Source organism: Vitis vinifera, chromosome 2 (assembly GCF_030704535.1).
Source record: "Vitis vinifera cultivar Pinot Noir 40024 chromosome 2, ASM3070453v1".
NCBI lineage: Eukaryota > Viridiplantae > Streptophyta > Magnoliopsida > Vitales > Vitaceae > Vitis > Vitis vinifera.
This window is the reverse complement of record NC_081806.1, coordinates 16184169-16195051: the sequence shown is the minus strand read 5'-3', so window position 1 is coordinate 16195051 and position 10883 is coordinate 16184169. Positions and strand designations below refer to the sequence as shown.

Here is a 10883-nt window from a genome sequence, read left to right as displayed (position 1 = left end):
AATTATTAATTTTCACATTTTTTTTTCTTTTTAAGTATGATGTGGAGACTATTTGACTGCTAATGCAGAAGACATCCAAGGCAATTTGGGTAGATAAAATTGACTCAGCATAGAGTGCACAAATCTCATATTGTTTTGCCCATTAATGATTGTTTTCCAAATTTCATAAACTTGGGGTTTGAATATCATTTTTTTTATATATATAAATAAGGGCCCTAAAATACAAGTTTCCCTTTTATCAATTTTCATCTATCATTTTTTAATTTTTACAATAATTTTAATCTAATGCAAATTTCTTTGATATTTCCATAAAACTCAAATCAACAATTCTATCAAAATCTATACTTTTAAGATTAGGTATATTTATATATTTGAGGGAAAATAATTCTCAATGAGGAGAGTACATGGTAGGACAAGGTTACCGGTCAGAAACAAGATCCTCCATGAGCCAGAGGAATATCTTAAGATCAGAATTCAAATCTTCTATGGTCCATGTAATTAATGTCCATTCATCCTATGAATGTACGGAGGAATTCATCTGAACGATAAAAAATGGCTGCAAGTTGTCGTCTTCAGAACCACTCCAGTTTATACATTTGGATAACAAAATAGAGATTGTTCATAAAGGGTAACACCAGTGGGTACCTGTTCATCAGCCATTCCTAGACTGCATTTTAACTGTAGATTTATAATAAATTGATACATAATTGGTAAATTGCAACTTAATATCTCTTATGGCACACACCCTGGTCCATGGCCGCCGGTACATTTGGCAGCCAATCAAAGCACTATCGTACCCATAAGAAACGTCTTGAATAAACAAATAAGGGGTCCGGTGTCCGAGTCATGACATAGAACATGGTTAAAGGTTATTATATTGATCTTTTCAACCCTTAAGTTTAGCATCCGGTTATAAGAAAAGGAAAATGTCGCAAGGAACATGGTAAATATAGATAGGAATTGCAGTTTTGTGGTTGTTATACGTGCACCTATATATCAAGCAACAATAAAGGAAGGAGCTGCTCTCGTGTTGAGCTCACTTTATGGAGAGCTTAGGAGTTATAAAAGGTGCATGGAGCCAGAAAGAAGATGCTCCCCTGAGGAAATGCGTTGAGAAATATGGAGAAGGAAAGCGGCATCTGGTCCCCCCCATAGCAGGTAACATGAAAGAGAAAGTGATCAGTATTAATTTGTGTGTGTGTTCTTTTTCCCCTTTTGTTTTGCTTAAAGAATTTTGTTTTCTTGAGTTTGCAGGCTTGAATAGATGCCGAAAAAGCTGCAGATTGAGATGGGTCAACTATTTGAAGCCGAATATCAAGAGAGGAGAGTTTGCATTAGACGAGGTTGATCTCGTGATTAGGCTTCACAATTTGTTGGGGAACAGGCAAGTCATAACTAGCTTGATAACCATATTGGTGACATGATATTATTGTATCAATTGTAAAGCTATATTCCAAATTAGAAGAGCCCCCTTGAATTTAGAACTGACAAAAGAGCTGTTCATCAGTTGATACCTTATCTGTTGTTGTGCTTGTATAGATGGTCCTTAATTGCTGGTAGACTTCCAGGGAGGACTGCTAATGATGTCAAGAATTATTGGCATACTCACCACTTCAAAAAGAAGGTTCAGTTCCGGGAAGAAGGGAGAAATAAACCCCAAACACATTCTAAGACAAAAGTTCTAAAACCCTCGGCCTTACAAGTTCTCCAAAACCTTGCCAAGGTTTGAACTGAAAACTAAAGCTGTGGATACTTTTGACACACAAGTTAGTACTTCTAGTAAGCCATCATCCACGTCACAACAACCAGATGATGACATCATATGGTGGGAAAGCCTGTTAGATGGGCATGCTCAAAGGGATCAAGAAACTGACTTTTCAACTCGTAGTTCTGGAGACGTTCTTGGACAGAAGAAACTTCAACAGAGACAGAGGGAACCACAAATTGTATAGTGGAACAAATCCAGGGAGGTGAGGGTGATTTTCCATTTGATGTGGGCTTCTGGGATGTCCCAACACACAAGTAAAAGATTTGATCTGATTTAGACCATTTCTATCTTAATGTTTAAGTTCCAAAATTACAAATATATATGCGTGTATATATATGTATATATGTGTGTGCACAATGGTGGATATGGATGTGAACAGATGTGAACAGTACTGGATGTAAACAATAGTTGAAAATGATTCATGTCGGCATCCAAACTCAAGCAATGAATGAATGGTTAAGATTAATGAACCCAATCATTTGAAGTGACAAAAGAAGACATTTTGAAATATTCTTCACAGTATTTGCATCCCCAAATTAAAATCTATGATTTGAAAATTTTCAATCATATTTCTATCAGTAAAAGGAAAATGAGTTGAAAATGGAAAATATGGTACCAATTTTGGACATGATAGAAGGACTTCAATGATTGCCTCTAATGGTTAACGAATACTGAGACATCTCTCTCTTTCTAGCTTTTCTGGAGAAAAAAAATCTCGTTGGGGACTAAAAACAAAATCTACCTTTGTCCAAAGGAGCAGTATGTCTCCTCATTTAGATATAATTCATGAATTGATAGCTGGGCTGTTGTGTCATCATATGAACAATTGATATCAGATCCTCCGCAGGTTGACCACAGATTTAATTTTTTTTGGGTTTAGCAAGGGCATCTTCATGGTTAACTATTGAGCGATTCCCATTATGAGTTTAAGTACTACTACATTTACCTCAAAGAAGCTACGTACTGTGCAAGTTTTTTGGGTGGAAATTTCAAGTATTAATTTAAACCTGTCCAGGAGAGTTTTTAGGTTCAATGAATGTTTGTGTGTCATTCACAAATTTTAAAAAGAGTTACATAGGATTCTTAAATATGGGTTTCAATAAGATATTTGTTTATATCTTTTTTTTAAAAAAAAAATTGGGATTCCAAATTAATTTTATTTGATTAAAATATTTGAAAATATTAAAATTATCTTTATTTTCAATTAAAACATTTTCAATATGTCCAAATTCCAAATATAAAATTTATTAACATACCAGTTATACAAAAAAGTGAATTTTTACTCACTAATTTAAAAAAATATAGAAAAATGAACTTCAACTTTTATAAATCAGTTTTATTTTCATTCATTTAAAAATATTTTAAAACACATGCACTTTTTTTATAAGTCAAATAACCTAAAATAACATTTTTAGTTGTGAAGTTAATAACACCAATTAACAATTTTTTTTATCATGAAAACTGATTAAAATGAGAAATTTTAAAAATTAAAAATATAATTAAAACTAAAAATATTAACTTTTACTTCACTAAATCATACTTGTAGAAACTCTAAATATCAAAGAAGAGCTGGAAATAAAATGAGAGAAAAAAAATAATTAATTTTTAAGTTTTTTGGTTTTAATTGTATTTAATTTTTTATTTTTATGGTTTTAGTTATATTTAATTTTTAAGTATTTTAGTTTTAGTTGTATTTTTAATTTTTAAAATTTCTTATTTTATTGTTGATGTCAACTAACAAAATTTTTATTCAATTCTATTAACAAAAGATGAGAAAATGAGTGAGGTTATATTATACAAGATATAAAATCATTATTAATTAAGGAATTAGAAAGATTTTATTTATCATTTGAGGATCTTCGAAAACTTTTCTAAAATGATTTGTATATAATATTATATGATAAAAAATTATAATATATTTATTTGTAAGATACTTTTATTAAATTAAAATGATAAATTTAATTTTTTATAATTTTATTTAATATTATTAAGTCAAAGAGTATTTTAAAAAATAATTATTTGATTTATGAAAAAGTACATGTATTTTAAAATATTTTTAAATGGATGAAAATAAAAATAATTTATAAAAGTTGAAGCTGTTTTTCTATATTTTTTTAAATTAGTGAGTCGAAACTCACTTTTCCCTAAAAGCTATTTTGGCAATTAACATGGAATGAGATCTAATTTAAACATATCAAATACCAAGATAGAGGTAATTGGAAGAAATATTTTTAGTTGACTAAGTAACAATGCCACAGTGGTTGATGCATAATAGTCAAGGTTTAAAATATCTAGATATATGGCAGATATATCTTCAATATATTTGATATTCCTAGTTCCATCAATCGATATTTTTGGATATGTCACCAATTTTTTTTTTTTCTTGCTTCAACTGATATTTCACCAATATGTTAGGATATTTTACCATATTTCACCAATTTTTCGATTTTTTATTTTTTAATTATTAAATAAATGCATTCTAATTATTTTATTTTTGCATTTGATTTAATTTATTATATAAAAATATAATTTTATTAGTAGGTCTTTTTTATATAATCTATATATTTATTAAATATAAAAATATGAATATTAAAAAAACTTATATAGACATTATTATTTATTTGATATCATTGAATACATTTAAATTAAATCAAATCATAATTTTAATATTAAATATATTTTAAAATTAAACATGTTGTCATAATATTATTGTAAAATAATATATAATACAACTTAATAATAAATGTACATTTATAAAATCTTTATCGACATAGAGCATATTATTATCAAATATGACAAATTATATGTATATCAATTTTTCTTTGAAAAAAAAACACTATAAAAAGTCTATTTTAACTCTTTATATAATTTTTTAGAGTTTTTTTTTTAATATTTTCATAATTTTCATTAATTATTACATCACCGATATTTTGTATAAAAAAATCCATTGATATATCTTCGATATTTACGATATATTTATAAAATCGAAGTACTGATATATTCTTAATTATCGATATTTTCATCATTTGTAATAGTTAGGTTGATAAACTCATCCTAGAAGCCAAACAAGGTTGAATTCTAGGGACCTGTTTTGCTTTGGGAGACATGACTTCCCAGGACATGGATGGCCTATTTCAATTTTCTCATCACGTGGGTGACCTATTTCTATTTTTAGTAAGTAATTCATACATGTTCATTAATGAAAAATGGAATGGATTCTCATTTTTTGTTTTCCATTCTAATGTCCCAATTATGATCTAAATAATGTGATGTTAAATTAAACTTTCTAATTAAATATGAACATAATTTATTAAATAGAAAACTCCAACATAATTTATGAACATAATCATTCATCAAAATATAATCATAATTAGGTGCAGGCTTGTCATTTCCTAAAATTCACCTACATCCCTATCCACCTATAGGTCCTTACACCATCCTTCCCAAATGAGAGAACTCACCCAGGCTTAATTTTCGTCCAATTTAATTTAGTTTCTCATCTAATTTACCATGGTATACAATCAAAACTTGCATATATTGGAAATGAGAGGCCTATGTCCTTGCTTGAAATGCAAATGTGATGGTGCCAATTCCCAATTCCCAAGTGTAAGGAGTCTTTGCAAGTAAAGAATTGGTAATTTGGGTATAGTTACCTCAAGAAGAGTGTTCTAAATGATAGCGAAAGATGGAGAAATATAAGGTGGATTAGTTCCAAAAGTGGGGTTGATTTTCTCTTGAATTAGTGGTTGAAAGAGGCTTGTTTAATGTGACATCAATTATTTAGAGAATCTCTAGAAATAATTTGAGAAATAGAAAAAAAAAATCGATTTGTATCTATGCAAAAACCAAATAAATTTAAATACCAACCAATAAGGGTCCAACAAAACTCCTTTCACAACCAATGTACAATCAAAAACCTACAATTAAGAACACTTACAAGAATTCCCGACAAAAGCCCAAAAGAAATTTTATTTACCTACACACTAAAAAAAATTAATATCGGTTTTTGTCACAAAAGTATTCATTATAAATAAACAATAATTCTTTGTGATGAAAATTTTTCATCGTGAGGTTCATCGATAAAAGTCCATTATTAAAAGTCATAATCCAAATGATGCTTTTGACACGCAAGTTAGTACATCTAGTAAGCCATCATCCAGGTTACCGCAACCAAGTGATGATATTGCATGGTGGGAAAGCCTGTTAGCTGGGCATGCCCAAATGGATCAAGAAACTGACTTTTCGATTTGTAGTTCTGGAGGGGAGCTTATCTCAAGCCTCTGGGCAGAAGAAACTACAACACAAACAAAGGGAATCATGGATCGTATGGTGGAATGGTGGAACAAGCCCAGGGAGGTGAGGGTGATTTTCCATTCGATGTGGGCTTCTGTGATACACCCAACACACATGTAAATCATTTGGTCCGATTTAGACAATTTCTATCTTAGTGTTAAGTTTAAGTTTAAATGTTGTTCTTGCATTCAATCTTCATCAGTTATTGGAATGTATTTTTAATCTTATTGTAAGGCCTCGTGATTGCTGCATAGCATGTCCATAAATTAAGAAGGTTGCACTATTCTTGGATATGGATATGGATATGGATATGGATACACACACATAACAGCAATTAGAGATGAGGACTTACCAAGGAAGGTATAATTTTGATTGAAGTTTGAAACTGAACATGATGACCCATAAGAAAATCCTGGTTGATACTTAAAAAGAGAGGAAAGAAAAGTTGGCGCAGCATTCTGAATGCAACCCATAAGACTTGGTTGGTTAAGAATAACTGAAGAAGATTGACTGTCATTGTGAGTGTATGCAAAATAGGTTTTGAATTCTGATTTTAGTAGCGTAAGAAGCAAATGTCTTAGTGCCTACTATTTGAGCATAAGTAGTCTAAAATATATATATAGATATATCTTATTAGGAAATGAGAACCTACATTTAAGATTTCTGTTCCTACACGTTTGAAAGTATACAACATTCAAATGTTGCTTTTAAAAGTTCATAAAACTCCTCCAAATATGACTATGTCTACAAGAAAGGCAATAAAGATCATAGATGTATCTTAACTAACTTAAGTCAGTAGCAAATTAAGTATAAATGTTTTTTGAGACACTGAGAAATATTTTTAATTAATATTTAATATGCATATATGTTTTATAAAATATTATACCTAGCATGCATTTGATATTATTGAATACCTAAAATAATTGTAAAGAGACCAAATCAAGTTAATGGTGCAAACCCATTCCTTAATTCTTCTAAACACTAAGGCTACGGATAGAGTAGGATGTAAATATCCAAAGATATCATGTCTCATTAGATAAGAAATGCATATCCTACTATATGATTTCCAATAGGATATCTCATGAACATAATATTTTAAGGTAGCATATTTAATAAGGTATGATATGTTATATTATATTAATATTTAATTTGTAAAATGAATAAATAAATATGAAATATATATTATTTTTGATGTTTAAAATAAAAATTATATCATATTCTAATATTTTCTATTTAAAAAATTAAAATTTCTCTTATATTTAACAATATTCATAATTAAAATATTTAAACTTTATAAATAAAAAAATTTTATATTATGTTGTTCAACATATAAAAATAACTTATATATTATATATTAGTATTAGTTTATAATTCTTTTTTTTTTCTTTTTTAACCTTAAATTTAATTTATAATAAAAAAAATATTTTGCAAAATGAATATAAAAAAAATAAAAATTTTGATAAAAATAAATAAATTTATTATACATGATGGTATATGCATGTCTCATGTCTTGGCATGAGATTAACATATCACGTAGAAGGGATAATAAAAAAATGGATAATATATCTGTAGGCATGATTCATTTTTGTTTCCTGCAGATTTTTTTTTAGCCAGCGCCACTACCCAGCGAGCCACGTGTTGCTTCCTTAGTGGTTATAAGAGAATCAACCTTGCTTTTTGGGAGACAAATCAGATGATGACAGGTGTCAAAAAGATTCTGGAAAAGATATTGCAGACCGTTATGAGGAGCGGATGAGAGAGAGGATTCTGCAAAGAGTAGGGTTGGCTTTTTAGGAAGTTAGTTAGGAGATATTTTCGAGAGGGACAAATCTGGTAGAGGGAAAAAGAGAAAAGGGAGGAGGGTAATGGTTTTACAGGGGAGTTTTTGAGAGGATTTTTTGGAGGGGAGGCTACTGGTTACAAGGAAGAGAGGTCATTGTGAGGAGAAGGAGGGTATTGGTTTGACTGGAGGAGCAAGATAAGGAGTGATAGAGGGTATTCCGTTGGGGAGGGACTTTGGAGCTAGGGGGAGCTGCTCTTGCTGAGGAGGAGGTTTTTTCTGAGGGTCTCCAGGCTGGTGAGAGTGAGAGAGCTTGAGAGAAGAGCCAGTAGAGAGAGGGACTTGAAAGCAAAGGAGAGCTTGAAGGGCGAGTTTTTGCTGAGGGAGAAGGGGGATTCTCTGGCCAGACAAGAACTGTGAAGGAATTCTCAGGTAAGTTTACTGTGTACCTCTCTTCATCTTCATTATCATCGTTCTTTCATTTCCTTCTCTGGCTACTTGGGGTTCCGTTTGTTTCATCTGGTCAAGGACAACAGGAGTCTTGCATAAGTTTTGTTAATTTCTGGTTTGTTCATATACTCTTTGGTCGTTCCATTTGATGTTTGGACATGCTTGCTCTATTAATATCTCATCCTCTTGGATTTCATTTGAGGTTATCACATACATGGACTGGTATGAATTGATTTAACTTTCTCCTTCATCCCCTGTTTTGAACCCATGAATATCACCTGATATGAGATCCTGTATATTCATATGCTGCATGCTCACTTGTTTGCTCTACTCTCAGTTTTCACTCTAGTTCATGCTTTAGTGTTTATTCTTCTGCTTTTGTCGGGTTTGAGTGTTAAATATCTCGTTTGGGAGTGACTATCATGATTGGGGATGTTTTTGAGACTTGATGAGCTATGGGAACCTCACTGGAACGTCCGGAGAAAAGAACTTGAGCTAAATCATCACGAGAATATGGGTACTGTGAATGCTTTGGTTGATGTCTCTACTTTGCTCACAAACGCACCCTATCCGCTAAATCTGGAACGTACACACCATACCCATGACAACAAGGCCCCTAAGGGTATCGTGCTATACAATGGACTGAACAAGGATAGGTAGCCCTCGCTGCATGGTCCGAAAAGATGAAACCAAAATTGCAGGCGGCAGAACCTGTTCCTCATGCTAACATCTGTTTTGAGTGTGGCTCACTATTGTTTCATGGCTCATGGAGTGGGCTCCTTCTACTGGGCCTATGGACTCAAATACACCAAGCCTGTAAACTGGCTGCAAGGGAGGTTTATTGGTGTTGGTTTGAAAAAGAAGCTTCTTAGGGACTTGCCCTCGTTGCTCCTCCGGTGAAAACAGTTTGCGCTGACGTGCCTTGGGTGCCCGCCGTCACTGGTTTGTCACTACCGAATTAATATATAGGCAGAGGGAGAATTCCATGGAAAACTTATATGAGTTCTTCTGAAAATCACTCGTGCATGGTGGCAACTCATGGGATATTGTCATAGAGATGCAGCCAGTTTCCCTGCCTAGGATGCCTCAACCACCGTCTGTTTCATGCCCACCTCATCCATTTCCATCTTACTTATCCTATCCTATGTCACCCATACCCCCATGCATGGCCATATTACTCATCCATTCTTTTCCTCACCACCCCATCTTCATTATTTCATACCCACTGACCATCTCTTCATACTAATATCATACCCACAGTTACCACCCCAACATATCCAATGCCATATACCGTTCATCACACTTCATGCACACCATACCCATTTCCTTCACACCCATTTCTTCTTCTTATCACCTTTCTCTCTCTACACCACAACCATACCCATATCACCACACTCCCTCATATTTCCAACCCTACTAAACACGCTTCTCTCACTATCTTCATCCTCCGCACCACGCAAAGGCCACCCTAAACCCATTTCCGAGCCCTCCATTCACATCATTTTTCCGTCATATCTAAGCCTCGAGCAATATCGCTCCCTGCCTGAGGCGTCATGCCAAGCTCATCATCCCCGAATATTCATTCCCGTTTCCTGTAGTTGGGCACTGTCCCAATTCACGTGACTTCAATGGAGACTGTGTTGATGGAAGGTGTCATTGTTTTCGTGGGTTTCATGGTCATGATTGTAGTAAACGTTCTTGCCCTAGCAATTGTAATAGACATGGCAAGTGCCTTCCATCTGAGGTCCATCAATATGTTAATGGATACACTGGCATCAACTGTTCTACTGTTGTTTGTGATGAACAATGCAGTCTTCATGGAGGGGACTGTGATAATGGAGTTTCTACAAAATGGCTAGCCTGCTGGATCTCGATCCAAAAGTGTGACAAGGGTGGTGACAATAGGCTTCAGGTATGCCATATCAGCATGCTAGTCTTACAACTTGGCACGTAGAGCATCCCTTGACTGCTCCGATGAAACCCTCTTCGACAGCCAGGATGAAGGGGAGGGTCAGTGCACAGGCACTGGTGAGATGAAACTATCATGGTTGAATTGATTGCGGAGCATGCTTACCTTTAGTTCCAATTCCTTAAAAGTGGGGCGGCGCATATCTCTGCTCACGAACCACTTCTAAGTTTCTATGAATATTTCAGATGCAATGTTTTATCAGTGCAGTGTTTCCATTACTTCAGAGGATAAGAGAATGGTTGATGGCAAGGGAGTCGAAAAAAAAAGTGATCGATCGACTTTACCTAACGTACTCTTCTGAATTTGCTGGGAAGAAATTTGCATATCATGGAGAGAGAAGTTTGTACACAGTGGGCCCTCTGCCACAAAACAACTTTGAGTTCACAGTGGTGGCTATGGGCATGTTTCCTACCAGGTATTTGGAGGTATTGACAGTAGGCTTGGCAATTATGGTGGGTATAGTGGCCGTGGCAGTGAATTGGTAGCCACATGTTATCATCCATTTCCTTGTCCATGATACATGCATGGTACACGCATGATCATTGGGATTAGCACCGAGGTCATCGCTAGAGAAGGAATGATTGTGACTGCAAGGGTCATAGACTGCCATGTGCACTTTATAT

The 10883-nt window shown here is 33.5% G+C and overlaps 1 pseudogene; it reads left to right on the top strand.

Annotated features, from left to right (window-relative positions):
• The first annotated feature begins 1025 nt into the window (after window positions 1-1025).
• Window positions 1026-6216, top strand: LOC100244808 (transcription factor MYB113-like; annotated as a pseudogene).
• Window positions 6217-10883: the final 4667 nt, after the last annotated feature.